This window comes from Mesoplodon mirus (genome assembly GCF_964341445.2).
Source record: "Mesoplodon mirus genome assembly, chromosome: 13".
NCBI lineage: Eukaryota > Metazoa > Chordata > Mammalia > Artiodactyla > Ziphiidae > Mesoplodon > Mesoplodon mirus.
In genome coordinates, this window is record NC_138989.1 from 88,640,262 (window position 1) to 88,654,704 (window position 14,443).

General features: G+C 44.9%; 1 protein-coding gene across 4 annotated transcripts in view; it reads left to right on the plus strand.

Moving 5' to 3' along the window:
- ATP9B (ATPase phospholipid transporting 9B (putative)) overlaps positions 1 to 14,443 on the plus strand; it is a 206,763-nt gene that overhangs the window by 139,767 nt on the left and 52,553 nt on the right. The window lies entirely within an intron of this gene.

Genomic DNA, 14,443 nt, shown 5'->3' on the forward strand with positions numbered 1-14,443 from the left:
ACGATGGTGTTCCCCAAGGCGATAGCGCGTTCCTTCCGAGCAACACTTGAGAACCTCTTGCCAATAGGGTGTCTTTGTGTAAACGCTGATGTCGATGAGAGCTTGTGTGGCTTGGGAGGCAGTTTTCCTCTCATTATCTGTAGGTCGGGCAGCCGGATCAGCGGGTGTGCAGGGGGCTTGCCAGGGAAATGCCCACACGCACATTCCACCGTGTGACCGCCCAGGGCAGCGCCTGGTGCTCTGTTCAGAGCCCTGCTCAGTCAGCACACCAAGAAGGGAGTGTCGAAAACGTTAGCTACACAGGTACAGAATTCACTTCCAAAGTTGGAATTAACTTTCCTGAAGTTTTATTGAAGGAAGACTCTTAGGAGATTTTTGTCAAGTTATTTACAAGTCAGGTGCCCTTTCTGCGACATTTTACAAGTTTGAGTTAACCTACCAGATATTTTCAGTAAGGCCTCATTTTCCAGGAAGCATGCTTGGGGAAAAGAGTTCTTTCAACCTTACTTAGACCTAGGAATGATCTTCAGGTATTGATGGCTTGGGAAATTTGCAGCCTATCCAGGTTGCAGAAGATGCTAATAGTAGAAGATTCAGCGTTTGGAAAGCGTGCACAGGAGAGGAGTCCAAGGATGTGACTGGACAGCCTTTTGCTGAAGAGATTAGGTGTGGTACTCATGGACCCACTTAGCCATCTCAGCAGAAGCGAGGAATAGATGGGGTTGTCCAACAAAGACCTGTGGAGGAGCCTTTTGTGTGGACGTGTGGACCCCCGTGACACACACAAGAACCCCACAGAGGTTTTGAGAATATTATACCAGCAGTAACACTGCCAGCTTGGACTAGAGGGACAGAGACAGGACAAGATAAGAAGCCTGTCAGAATCCCAAATTCTGCAGGCTGAAAATGGGCTGATAGAGCTTCCTAGCTGTAAACATGTGCTGCGTTTTGAAAACAGAAGAAGAAATCAGAGGCCAGAGCTGGCATGGGCCAGGCAGAGGGCTGTGGAGCTGTGAGTCCAGAGGGTGGAACATCCAGTCACAGAGAATTATTCTCAGCTCTTGAAACGTTACAGAATCTGCCTTGCTGGGCAGTTTGTAGTTACTTATGTGTTCTGGATGTTAGTACTTTTTCAGTTCTTGGTTTTGCTAATAATCTTTCTCAATCCCTAGCTTGAATTTTTACTCACCCAGGGGTGAAATTATAAATAAAATTGTTAATTTTACACAGTCAGATTTATAGTTCTATTTTGTTGCTGGCTCTCAGTCTCTGTATGTTTAAGAAATCCTCCTCCGCTCCAGGATGGTGAAGCTGTCCTCCGGTGTTAACTTCTCAAAGCTTATCAGTTTTATGTTTTACCACTGGAAGCGTTTTTCTTTTTCTTGTTGTCTGTTGTTTTCTTAATGGTGTGAAGTAGTATTTTCACATATTTTTCCCATACCGGTCGTTTTAACACCCTTTACAGAAAACACTCTTTTCCCCAATGATCTAGGGCCCCCTCCATCACGTACTAAGTTTTCATATATGCACAGGTCTGTTTTGGGTCCCCTGTTCTGGTCTGGTTGTACTTTGCTGACCAAATAACAAAGTGCCTTAGTTCATAAGCCCTTATAATAAGTCAGTATTTGATAAAAACAACTCCTTCCTCCATATTTGCTCTCCTTGGTCATTTCTATTTAATAGTAAATCTTCCAAACCACGAATCTGGCATATCTGTTCATCATTTTAGGTCTTCTCTAACATCTCAAAATTTAAAAAAATTTCCATAGGAATCTTGCACAACTTTTGTTAGAGCTATTATTAGATATTTGATATTTTTTAAATGCTGTTAATAAATACTGTTTTTTGAAAGAACTGTTTCCTATATATTTGTTGATGGTATGGAGAAATAAAGTGGATTTCTATAAAATGATTGAATCCATCAATTTTGGTAAAACTTTATTGATTTTAATTATTAGTCTGGAATCTATTGGATTTTCTCTGTAATCAGTAGATAATGACAGCTTTCTTCCTTTCAGTTTTTTGCACCATTTCTTTCTTTCCCTTCTCACCATAGTAATGATTTATAGTGTAACCTTAAGTAGAAGTAATGATAATGGACATTCTTCTCTTGTTTACAATGTGAAAGGCAAAGCTTTCAACATTTCATCAGTAAGGGTGCTACAAGTTTTTACAGAACCCCTTTTCTATAATATATAATAGAAGTTTTTTTCTACTCCTATTTGCTAAATGTTGTTTTTAAATCATTCATATCATTTAAAAAATACTTCTTACTAAATCTATTGAGATGATTTTTCATTAAAATTTTTTCTTCTTTAATATATTAATATGCTAAATTAAACTGAATGACTCTCTAATGCTATACTTACCTTGTATTCTTTCGGGGGGAAAACACAACTTGGTCATGGTATAATACGCCTTCATGTATTACTAGGTTCCATTTGCTTGTAATTTCTGTGAAATTTTTGCATTGGTTTACATGAGTGAGATTGACTTATAACTTTCCTTCTCACATCATTCTTTTGGCGTTTAGCATCAAGATTATGCTATTCTCATAAAATATATTGATGAGTCTTCTCTAAAATATTTTTGTTTAAAATTGTAATTATTTATTTCTTGGACATATTTACATCAAGGAGGCCATGTCAGCCTAAACTTCTTGTTGTGGAAAGATGTTTGACAGAGTTGATTTCTTTACTAGTTTAAATATATTTCTTAAATAGTTATAGTTTAAATAGTTAACTTTAAAGAGTTAAAAAAGCTGCTTTCAGGCTTTTAATTTCCTCTTGAGTCAGTTTTGGAAAAGTTATGGTTTTCCAGAAGTATGTCAACTGTACCTAAATATTCAAAATTTTTTTTTAATTTATTATTTTTTTTGGCTGCGTTGGGTCTTTGTTGCTGCGGGCTTTCTCTAGTTGTGTTGAGTAGGGGCTACTCTTCCTTGTGGTGCCCGGTCTTCTCATTGTGGTGGCTTCTCTTGTTGCAGAGCATGATCTCTAGGTGCATGGGCTTCAGTAGTTGTGGCACGTGGCTCAGTAGTTGTGGCACGTGGGCTGTAGAGTGCAGGCTCAGTAGTTGCAGGCACGGGCTTAGTTGCTCCGCGGTATGTGGGATCTTCTGGGACCAGGGCTCGAAACTGTGACCCCTGCGTTGGCAGGCATATTCTCAACCACTGCGCCACCAGGGAAGCCCGATATTAGTGTTTTACACATTCCCTCTTTTAAAAAAAATATTTATTTATCTATTTAGTTATTTATTTATTTTGGTTGTGCTGGGTCTTAATTGTGGCACTCAGCATCTTCGTTGCAGCATGAGAGATCTTTAGTTGCGACATGCAGACTTCTTAGTTGCAGCATGCAGACACCCAGCTGCGGCATGCAAACTCCCAGTTTGCGGCATGCATGGGGGATCCGGTTCCCCGACCAGGGACCGAACCCGGAACCCCTGCATTGGGAGCGTGGAATCTTAACCACTGGACCACCTGGGAAATCCTTACAGATTCCCTCTTAATTTTGGTTTATCCATGTTTTGTTTTTCTTGTTGCGTTTCACACCTTCCATGTAGAATAATTTTCCTTCTGTCAGAAATTTATTTTTTTAGTTTTTGTTTAGTGCTGGTCTTTGTTGGGAACTCTCTAGATTTTTGCTTGGCTTTTCTTCTTGAAAAATAATTTCACCTGTGTATAAATTTCTAAGTTGTCATGATTATTTTACTCTTTTGGCTTCCATGGCTGCTGTCTACTAGCTGCCATTTAAGTCTTACTCCCCTGTGACCCTTCCAGCCTCTTTCAGATTTTCTCTGTGTTGTTGGTGTCCTGCTCTCTGATATGATGTCTAGATGAATGTTTATTCTTGAAACTGTAGATAGGTTTCTTTCATTCATCCAAGAAAATTCTTAGTTTGTCTTTTTAAATACTGCCTTTGCCCTATTTTGTCACCTTTCTTTCAAGGTTGGTTAGATATCCACACTGTACCCTTTGTTTCTCCTGTTTTTACTTTTGTATTTCCCACCTTTTTGTCTCTGTGCTTTATTCTAATAATAAATAATATTCCTAGTGCCCTGTCTTCCAAGTCACTAATTTTATCTTTGACTGTGTATAATTAGCTAATCAGTTTCTTAATTTCAGTTATTGGTATTTTTTTAGTTCTAAAAATTTTATTCAGGGCTTCCCTGGTGGCGCAGTGGTTGAGAGTCCGCCTGCCGATGCAGGGGATACGGGTTCGTGCCCCGGTCTGGGAGGATCCCATATGCCGCGGAGCGGCTGGGCCCGTGAGCCATGGCCGCTGGGCCTGTGCGTCCGGAGCCTGTGCTCCACAACGGGAGAGGCCACAACAGTGAGAGGCCCGCGTACCGAAAAAAAAAAAAAAAAAAAAAAAAAAAAAAAAAATTTTATTCAATTTCTATATCACATTGACTTTCATTCTTATATTTGCCTATTCCGTGCAAATATTCTTCTAATTGTTCTTGTGTATCCAGGTGTTTTATAGTTTGTGTCTGTCACGTGTAATATCTGATACCTTTCGCAGTTTTGTTCTCTTGTATTTTTTCCTTGTGGCTCTTGTTCATGGTATGTTGTTTGACTGTGTACTGTGTGGCATTTGCTGTTGTGCTGTGGTTTATTTGGGTTTTGTTTGTTTGTTTGCAATTATATTTAAAAAGCTAACTATAGGAATCATTTGAAATAAAAGATGAAAGTATGTTTTTCCAAGACAAATACCCTGCTTCTAAACTGTGTACTTGGAGGTACTGCCTGTCTTGGAACATCTTCATCCAAGTTCAAGGTTCACAGTTACTGAATTATTCAGGAAATGTGAGCCTGGCTCCATCGCCACGTGTAGGTGCCTTGGTCCAGGTTCTCCCTAAGTTTGACAGTTAGCCCTTCATGGCCCCACCCATCATGGGAAGGAGGCCCTCTTGTTGGACCTCCACCTTTTGATGTTCCTGGTCTTTACTTTTGCTCCTTGCACAGGTGGTCTATGGAAGAGCAAGTCCAAACTCTTGGGGAGGGTGTGTGCTCTCAGGGCAAAAGAGATTGTATGGTCCCTGACCTCTCTGGTAGCTGATTTGGATTTAGTCCAGAAATTTCTCACTATCTACTCAGTTCTTTATTTCTTTTAAGAATTAAAAAAGAAATTATACAGTATTTCTTATTGTTTTCAGTGGGAACATTGGTTCAAATAAAATACCTCCCATTACCCTAGGTCACAGAACTTTTTTGCAATTTTTCTTTTTTTTTGACCGTGCTGTGCAGCTGTGGGATCTTAGTTCCCCACCCAGGGATTGAACCCAGGCCATGGCAGTGAAAGCGCCAAGTCCTAACCACTGGACCACTAGGGAATTCCCTGCAATTTTTGTGTAAAGGAAGTTATACAAATTTGATTAACTTCCATGGCAGTACTTTCCAGCCTAAAATTTTGAGGTCTCAAATATGATCAGCCTTATTCTTGAGAATGCACCAAGCTTTCTTTTAACAACAAAATACAACTATATCATAGCAAACCTGGGAAATGAAGGCTTTTAAAAAAATATCACTTGGATAAACAAACTATAGTATATCTATACAATGAATACTATCCATCAATCAAAAGGAATAAACTGTTGATCCATATGATAACTTGGACATAACATTCTTGAAGTTACAAAAGTGTAATGGTGGAGAATAAATCACTGGTTGCCAGGGGTAGGGCTGGGACAGGTGTGACTCTTGAGGGGGAGGGGGAGGAGGATCCTTGTTATGATGGAAACGTCTGTGTCCTGGGGGAGACGGATGGACCCGGTGGTGATGGGAATCTCTCTGTGGGACACAGAGCAGAGAGTGCGTGTAAAGCTGGCAGAGCTTGGATCAAGTCTGCATTTGAGTTAACCGTATTGTCGCATGAGGTCTGTGTTTGGATAACACGCAGTGGTCGTGCAACATGTTACCTTCAGGGGAAGCAAGTGAAGAGCACACGGGACTCTCTGTCCTGTTTGCCTCTTCTTGTGAGTCTAAACTATTTCAAAATTAGAAGTTATTCAAAAGCACCCTTGATCTGTGAGAGTGAGTATCTGTCTTAGAGGCAGACTGCAGGCTTTTGAATCAGGGGCTGTGAGTCTGCTTTCTTGCGTTGATGCCATGACAGCTATGGCGGTGGGCAGGTCTCCCAGCCTCTGCACCTCAAGTTTTCTCACCTGTTTCTCCACGGGGCGAAGTTGTGTATAGAACAGTGGGCCCAGAGCGTGACTTTGCTCTGTGTGCCTTCGTCCGTCTGGCTCTTCTTACATTCAGCTTCTTGTGTCAGCTTGTGTTGGCTTTTAATAGAACGCTGAGCACCTCTTCCACCTTATCCATACAGTTACTACCTCATGTGCCTTTTCACTAGACTATGGTGTTTCTTCAAGAAAGAGCTACTGATGCAGTTTTTAGTTGATGTGAGCGTAAGGCAAAGGGGGATTACGGACGTGCGGGACAGCCCCTGGGGAAGGACGGGCCGCTGCTGTCTGGGTGTGGCTGGAACAGGGATCCCGGCCGCGCCTGTGGACTCTGCTTCCCTCTGGCCGAGCGCCCTCCTCACCTGGCTACACAGATGGCGTTGGAGGCCTCGGGCTCACGTTCTGCTTGCTTAGTTACGCTCGTGAAAAGGGAGTACTTCTCTCCAACCCGTTGAGGAAAACTCCCGAGAGGGCACCAGCCTCCCGGTGCCACTGCTTGCCTGCATGCAGTGTGGACTGTCCAGGCCCAGCACGGGGGTGGCCGTACCCACTGGCCGGGCAGGGCAGGCTCTGAGAGCGTGGGGCCGCCTCCTGCCAGCCCCCCGGCCCTGCTGCGTGGGTTTGCTGTGGGCAGTGTTCCCTTCGGGACGAGAGCCGAGCTGAGCTGAGCTTCTGCAGCCCCGGGGAGGCTCCTGACTTTCTGCCCCAGCCTCTCCCTCCAGCAGCTTCGTTATTAAGATCCTGCCGGATCGGGGGTGTTCGCCCTGTTTCCTTTTGCTGTTCCTTCATCCTGTGACTTTTGGAGACACTTTAAGGTGTATCTGTTAAATTGCTTGTAACTAGTATATTGATTTATTTGTTTAGAAACTGAGAGACGTGCTATTTTTAATAGGAATATTTACCCTTTCACATAATTGACACAGACTATTTGGCCTCACTTCTGCAGTGTGTATTTGTACTGTTGCTACACAGATGTTTTACATGCACGCGCGCACATACAGCCCTGCAAGGCCCCCCCACATGCAGCCTGAAACCGCTGTGAATGCTGGGAGAATCCTGAATTCCTTTGTCTCCATTCACCCCAGGGTTTGACCCTCTGATCAGTATTTGGTTGTTGTGGGACCTGAGAAGATGGGCTGATTCCCCCTGAGGAAACTTCTGGGTTTGTGCCCGTCCTCCTGACGTGGGAGACACGCTCTCAGAACCGCGGGACCCATGCTTACCAAGCCCACAGCCTGTGCCACCTCCTTACTCGCCTTCTGGCCTTCAGGCTTTCTCTGGTTCTGTCCACCTTGGACACTGAGGCTCAGTTTATTTTTTGAAACACTGCTTTATTTCAAATCCCCAGTCCACCCACGCCCACTCCAAAACTTGATAATGTGATTTAGAATTTTGCTTCTACCAATTTCAACTACCTTTCATACTTGACTAGATTTTCTGTTCCTTGGGACCCAAGACTACATTTTGTTTATCCTCTTGTGTGTTGCAGTGGATACAAATCACAGGGGCAGTTAGCCTACTGGAGGAAATATCCGATCCGCCAGTGACGGAACGTCCATTCCTTCTGAGCCCCGGAGCCTGGCTGAGCCCCTGCCTTCCTAGGTGGCACCCACATGCTTCCCACCCCCATGCTTTCCATTTCAGCTCTGCCTTTTCTATGAAACCACCTCTGGCTGTTCAGGGCCAGTGATCACCTGCTCCACCAGCATGACTCTCAGTCACCCGCTTTGATGCGCTGTTGCTGACACGTGGCATTTTCCAGGTGCTGTTACCAAGGCTCAGAAGGGTCAAGTCTGTCATCAGCCCAGATCATGGAACTAGTACATTTGGGAATTAGGAATCCATACAAGTCATATGTAACGTCATTCCTGTAAAGTTCCATTAACCCATGCTTCCCCCCAACGCAGCAGCTTCAGGAGAATTTAGGGGGTTGATTTGACAGGAGTTGACTATCTGGAAAAAGGAACCTCGAATCACTTCCAATTTCTGGCTTGGGTGACGGGTAGATCACACCATTCATTGGTGGTAGAAGCGTCTCCTCCTCCTTGAGCAAGAGTAAATGTGATCTTATTTTGTTTGGCACAGGACAGGGAGGAAGTGGGAAAACTAGCCTCCATCGTGTGTATGTTCATTTAATGGTATTTGTGGTAAATCTAAGGTCAGATACCCTGTAGGCAATAGAATATGCAGTCTGAAGCCCAGGAGAAAGGTTCAAACCAGTAACAGAATATTACCTTCCCGGTGCATGGCCACGGGTGAATTCACCTAGTGAAAACATTTTGGAACCATCCCTTGCCATCCATGGTATGTCATGAAAATTTTAAAGAATCACAGAATGAAAAATTTGGCGGGGAAATTCAGATAAAATAGCATCTGTGCTTTTTCCTTTAAATGACAGTTTACAGGAAAAGGTTTTGATTACTTTAGATAAAACTTGTCATTTAAATGACTTTTCTTTTGCTCAGATTAGGATCTAAACATATGTCTCACTTCAGAGGAATGCGTGTGAATTATTTTGGGTAGATTCACTCCCTGCGGAGCCTGGTGTGAGCTGGGGCTGTTTCACCTGGTTCTGATAAATGCTGCAGGTTTAATTGTAACAAATTAAGTTGAAATGTAGCAGGCCTCATGGGGCACCAGTGGGGTGGCACTGCATGTTTTAGCAAGGTACACCTCACTTATTCAGGATCCAGGTTACCTCCTCAGACACTTTTATAGCTGTAAGATGAGACTGTTTGGAAAAGGAAGTGCCACCATTAAGATGATCTTATGTTCTAAAATTAACCTTGTGCTTTCTTCCTGTAGTGTGAAGCAGGTTCATACATGTTCCTCTCCGTGACACCCCTGAACACCCTGGCCCATGAAGATGGTTTATTTCATTTTTCTTATTTTATAACAGTAGAGGTCACAACTGCCTCTGGCTCAGCTGACCATCTAAAATTGCAATGACTTTTCCACTTATTTGGAATAGGTCTCTAGATAATTTCACAGTTGCTAAATAAGCAACATAATTTAGCTTAAATATATATATGGTATCTATTACCTTATAATCTATTAATGTAACACTCAAAATAGTAGGCTTAACATATATTTTGTTCACAAATCATGTTACTATAAAGTACTAGTCGAATAGAGGTCTGGGTTTTAAAATTCCATAAAATTAGAACATTACTAAAAAGTAAGTTAAATATGGTGATGATAATTGTCAACTTGGTGTTTGAAGTTTGAGCTTCTAGAAATTTTTACCATTAAAAAGCAAATTATTGTAAGTTAAATATGGTTATAATTACTGTCAACTTGGTGTTTGAAGTTTGAGCTAGAAATTTTTTGCATTAAAAAGCAAATTATTGTACTAACATTTGATCAAGATGTACCGTGTGAACCAGAGTAAACTTAAGCTCTACTTCCTACCTATATGGTATTATTGTCCTTAGTTGAAGGTATTTTTCCTTAATAGTTTTTCACTTATAAACCATGAACTTGTGTTCTGCAGTAGTTCTGCTTTATTTTTCTGAATGTGAAGGTTATCTCCATTCCCTTTTTCACTAGTAACTACTGCTTTGTACATTCTTTGAGGGGATTTAGGTCTGTAGTCAACCTAAATGATTCCAGTGGTATTGATTTGTGATGTAGTATTTCATGAAGTATTATATTCTTACAATTCTGTACGACAGTGGTTGTGTTAGTGAACCCCCTCTGGCCGAGGAGCTCAGGAGCACGACCTGGAGGAACCTGAGAGATGCTCCTTTGGTTTCCGCTCAGCCCCATGCCCAGTGCAGACTGCAGGCTCTTGAGAAAGGCCCGTCCGGCTGCAGATAGGAACCCACTTGCCTTGAGATCCCTGAGGCAGGCTGATGTCTTCAAAAGTAATTCAACCAAAAGCTGCAAGGAGACCACAGCACACAGAGAAGAGCCCTGTCTTCCCGATTCCAAGGAGCCAACTGGGCCGTCTTCACAGGGGTCACATGCCCCACCCAGGCCCTGCCCCTGCTCTGTGCCCACCAGGCTCCTGCTCGTTCGTTGGCCATCTGGCCTCGTGTTACCAAGTGACTCTGACTCTCACTTTATTTCCTGACTCCTAGAGACTCTGTCTTATGACCACACCCAAATCACAGATAAGTCCCTGTAAAATCCTTCTTTTTTTAAAAAATTTATTTATTTTATTTTTAATTTACTTTTTAAATTTTTGGCTGCGTTGGGTCTTCGTTGCTACACACAGGCTTTCTCTAGTTGCGGCGAGCGGTGGCTTCTCTTGTTGTGGAGCACAGGCTCTAGGCCTGTGGGCTTCAGTAGTTGTGGCTCATGGGCTCAGTAGTTGTGGCTCGCGGGCTCTAGAGCACAGGCTCAGTAGTTGTGGCGCATGGGCTTAGTTGCTCCGCGATACATGGGATCTTCCCAGACCAGGGTTCGAACTCATGTCTCCTGCATTGGCAGGCAGATTCTTAACCACTGCACCACCAGGGAAGTCCTGTAAAATCCTTCTTTTTCTTCTTCCAACCTTCCTCGCACCCTGAACTCTTCCTGGACCGCCGCTACTCAGTGCCTGTTATCAGGGCACTCCCCAGTACTTTGCCAGCCTTTCCTCCTGTCTGGCCACCCCTCTGGGCGCCTCCCCACAGCTGATGGGAGACCCCTGGGGCTCACACAAGCCAGGTGCTGTGTGCAGGTGATGGCTCCTCCTGGACCAGCGCCCCTGGGGCAGGGGAGGCCCGGGGACTGCGGTGCTCTCCCCGCAGGTCACCTTGTGCAGGCCGTGTCCTCACCCTCCTAGCAGGGTTCGGAAGAGCCGGGAGCTAGCGAGGGGCTGCTTTACAAGGTCTGTGTCGCTGTCAGTTAGAGATTTTCTTTCTGACCAGTACAGGTCTTATAATCTGTAAGATGTGAAAGTTATGGACAAATGAATTGTGATTCTTTTACTTGAATTTCTCTGACTCTCCAGCAGGCTTTCTTCGCTGACTGACTCCTGGAGATCGCCTTCCAAGTGTGCGCTTATGAATAGGCAGGTCACAGGGCTGGACACAAGCAGCTTCAGCACGTGGAGGTGGTCCATCCTGTCTGCTGCTCTCCTGGTAGAATTAGGTGAGGCGCAGACTTCCCGGTAGAACTTGGAGCCTGAGTGGTCTTAGGTCTGATTGTTAATGAGGATGAACGAGGGCCGGCTGCTTATGCCCGAAGGTGTAATTCCTCTGTCCGTGGTCCACCTGGTGACGGTCTGGGGCTGAGGGGCTCCTTGCTGACTAAAGGGCTTCACCAGCCTGCCTCGGAGGCGTGCAGAAGGGCTGCCGCTCACCCACCCACGTTTTCGTGTCCTACCTGCCGTGAAAGTGGCCACCACCCACGATCCGCGTCCCGCCTTGAGGGACAGTGACGCCCACATCCCTGTGCCAGATGTTTGGTTCCTTACTGTGATTTGATATTTTCTTTACTGGCTCTCCAAATTCTAGCCTCTTGAACAAATGAAATTTTCTTACCTCTAAATCTAGGCCCTGTTTTCACCGTTGCTAAGGGGCCTCTCATTTGTTGGTGGTTCTTTCTTTTCGCTGAAACCCTGGGAGCCCTTCCTGGTTCATGGGCTGCTTCTGTGCTGGCTTCTTCCTGGAGGTGTCTCAGCGTTAGCTTGAGCCGTGGCACATTTTTCCATGCCAGCCCCTGTCATTTCAGTGCAATATTGTTCCACGTCCCTGGGTGTCTGCCTGCCTACCTGCACACCCCTGGATATCTTTGATTTTCTGGTTTTCGTTAGCCAAATTTCAGTCTCTTTCCCACACTTACATTTTGCATTTCTTGCTTGTACATTCTTTTAATCAAATGAAATAAAAATCTTGTGAATAAAAATATTCTATGTAAAAAAACTTAGACACAGCTGAACATTTTTGACACACCTGGAATATAGAGAGAGCTGCCCTGGGAACAGCTAGCAAGCAGCCCTCCCCGCAGTGGTACGTTCTAAGTGCGTGTCCTTAAGGGGGCTCTTTAGAATTCCAGGCTTGGAAGGACTCTATTCCAGTCCTGTGCTTTCAGGTAGGATTGCAACAAAACTGTCCAAGGTAGGATGGACCACCATTTGTTTTAAGTTGCAATCTTACTATACAATTATAAATTATGAAATTTCTAAGGTAAGTAAAAGGTCCAGAGTCTAGTGACAAATGCCCTTGTGTTTGCCATAGATTTAACATGTTCAGTCTTTGTTCAGATCCTTTTTCTTTTTAAGAAGGTAGATGTCATAAAGTCATGGACCTTCCCTCCCTCTGCTCCTGGCTTCCCCAGAGGTGATTTTTCTCCTGAAATTGGGATGGGTCCTTTCTGTTCATGTTTTTATGGCCTTGGTGCATATGGTGGGACCCGTGAACATTATAAAGTTTTGTGTATTTTTTAAAAATTCATAAATATGATTGTATTAAGTGTCTTTGTACCTTGGTTTGCTATTGCCCCAATTTTAACTATACTGTTGCTGGGCGGCTTGGATGCTTTCATGATCATTACCGCATGGACGGCATCCTAGTACGGCATCCTAGTACGTGCTGCTGGGCGCACATCGGGGCTTCTCCTGGTGGGCCGATGGCTGGAAGAGGCGTGTCCGGGAACACTCTGGCCAGTCTTCATTTCACTGCGTGCTGCCAGGTCCTCTCAAGTGGCTCCACTGTTACGCTTCTACTTGCAATTCATCAAAATACTTGTTTCCCCACATGCTCACTAATGTTTGCTGTTCTCAAGCTCTTTTGTTTTGTTTCACGGTTCTCTAATATCCTAACTATTCTGAACTCGTATTTAGAATAACTCTGTGGTTATCCACAGAGATGATGGTGTGTGGTAGAGGCATCAAAGGAAAGAGCGCTTTTATTCAGGCCCTTGCTGGTTGGAAGCAGAATAAGGGTGAGCAGTCTGGAGCCCCACACGGGACCCCAATGGACTGTCCACAGAACAACGTCTGCCCCCCCGTGGGAGATGGTGGTATCGCGAGGGTGTCCAGGGAACAGGTTTCAGACATGGGGAGTTTGTGTATGTGGAATTTGGGTTTTGGAGAAAGACTCACGGGGAAAAGTTGGGTCAAAGAGTAACACGTAGACGTCTAAGGTGTTGGGAGTGTGTGGGGAGACGCGAGGGGGACAGGCGTGTGCAGCACGACTCTGGATGCAGGCTGGCGGGGAACGCCGGTCGCGGTCTGGATGGCTCCATGGGCTCCGCAGAAGGCTTGTCCCGGGGGTGCTGAGGCCACAGGTCAGTGGACCCTGCACAGGGCAGAGCACAGTCCCCGGGCGGAGCGCCTCAGCCGGTGTCCTGCAGGCCCTCCTCCTGGACCACCTGCCCGCGTCCTGCACAACGGGGCTGCTTAAAAATGGGTCAGCGAGAAAAATGAATTTCTACAAATCATACACATGTGTTTACATTACGTTTTACATTAATTCATAGAAATGTATGTTCATTCACTAGTCTGTTAATGTAGAGCTCTGGCCCTTTTTTTAAGTATGTTTTGAAAATCTACGTTTTCCTCATACAAAGAGGTATTCGTAGTGCATGGTTTATAATTTCCACTTTGGATTTCCTTACGGTGGAGGGAAAATGATTTTGCAGATCTGTCTGATGAGAATCTTCCCGAAGATTTAAGTTCCTTGTTTTTTGTCTCACCCACACCTTATTAAAAATGTTTTTTTAAAACAATTCATCACTATCCAGTCTTTCAAAACCATTCCATTTCACTGAAGTGGAAAAACAGATCTCTTGATTTTGGTTTATAATCCAATTTAATCAAATTATATAACATCAGTGTGTACACCTGTCACGGGTGGGCCACAGCGGCTCTTGGTCGGTGGAAGGATACGGTCAGCGTCGTGTTGAAGGGCAGCTTACAGGTGCTGGTGCCGTGGACATCAGTCACCCCAGCAGAATGGCGCATGCCAGGCCGGTGCGGGACGGTCCACCGTAGAGCGTAATTCGGGCCATGGCTCAGCCTGCTCGGGGGTCGTGGCTCTGACCCTGAAGTCCAGGCTTCGCGAGGCGTGCTGGCCCCGCCCCCCGCTCTCAGCCTTTCTGGTCCTCTGGTCTCAGGGCCCGGCCCAGGGGCTCGCGCGCTCAGAGGGCCTTCCGCCCACCCGGTCCTCCCCCCGGAACCTGTTCCCCTCACACAGGGCGCTCATCACACTGGAGATGCTTCTTTGTTTTTGTAAAATGACGGGCCAGATATCCAGACCCGTTTCAGATGTTGATTCCCAGGAAGGCCAGCGACTTCCTTCCACGTGGCGCTCTCCCCTTTGAG